Below are 751 nucleotides of genomic sequence, written 5' to 3' on the forward strand. Positions count from 1 at the left end.
CTCTCAGGAAGCAGAGCGTGAGATCAAGAGCTGCTTCTTTGTTACGGCATCTGTTCTCATTAAAGTCCTTCACAAAGTATTGTGTGTCCTCTTTTTGTAATATTTTCTTAAACTTTTCCAGTTCTTTCTTCAGAAATGTGATTATTTTGCTCTCAAGATCCTACAAAGCAAGATAAAAATAAATGACAGAAAAAAATCTTCATCTATATTTATAAAAAATCAATTTGAGACAAACGTTAATTAGCTGTAAATATTAATTAAAATAGGTTATCATTCTTATTTTATGGGTTCTTAAAAAGAAAAATTTGAAATAAAATTCTGTCACACTCTTATTCAATAACATATTTGTTTATTATAATTATTAAATATTCCTGAAAATGTGTTTTATTACCTGGAAGATCTGCAGGAGACTGTCTGTAAAATGCTTGTGGTTCCTGTGAGTCTGTAAATCTGGATCTAATGTTTCATACTGAAGCCTGATAGTAAATAAAATACATCTAAATACTGCATTTTTAGGGAAAAGAGATATGACCAAAATATCTTGTAAACATTTTAGCAAAGAGAAAAACAATACTGTGATAAATGTATGGACTATAAGTTTTATGATAATTATTCGCTGATACACTTTCTGACACAGTCTATGTTTAAAGAAAAATAATAAACACATCAAATACCATTTGGTTCGTGATGTTTCTTCACTGAAGTTTGGTGCTTCACCCTTTGACTCGTCACTCTTCACAGACACATGTGA

At 30.0% G+C, this 751-nt stretch overlaps 1 long non-coding RNA gene across 1 annotated transcript; it reads right to left on the reverse strand.

Moving 5' to 3' along the window:
- Positions 1–11: 11 nt before the first annotated feature.
- Positions 12–751, reverse strand: LOC107581045 (uncharacterized). Its single transcript, XR_001608768.1, has 3 exons — positions 675–751; positions 392–476; positions 12–160 (listed from the first exon to the last, which is right to left on the reverse strand). It is a non-coding gene; the product is annotated as an uncharacterized lncRNA (long non-coding RNA).

This window comes from Sinocyclocheilus grahami, unplaced genomic scaffold (genome assembly GCF_001515645.1).
Source record: "Sinocyclocheilus grahami isolate Dianchi unplaced genomic scaffold, SAMN03320097.WGS_v1.1 scaffold66988.1, whole genome shotgun sequence".
In the NCBI taxonomy this organism is placed as follows: Eukaryota; Metazoa; Chordata; class Actinopteri; order Cypriniformes; family Cyprinidae; genus Sinocyclocheilus; species Sinocyclocheilus grahami.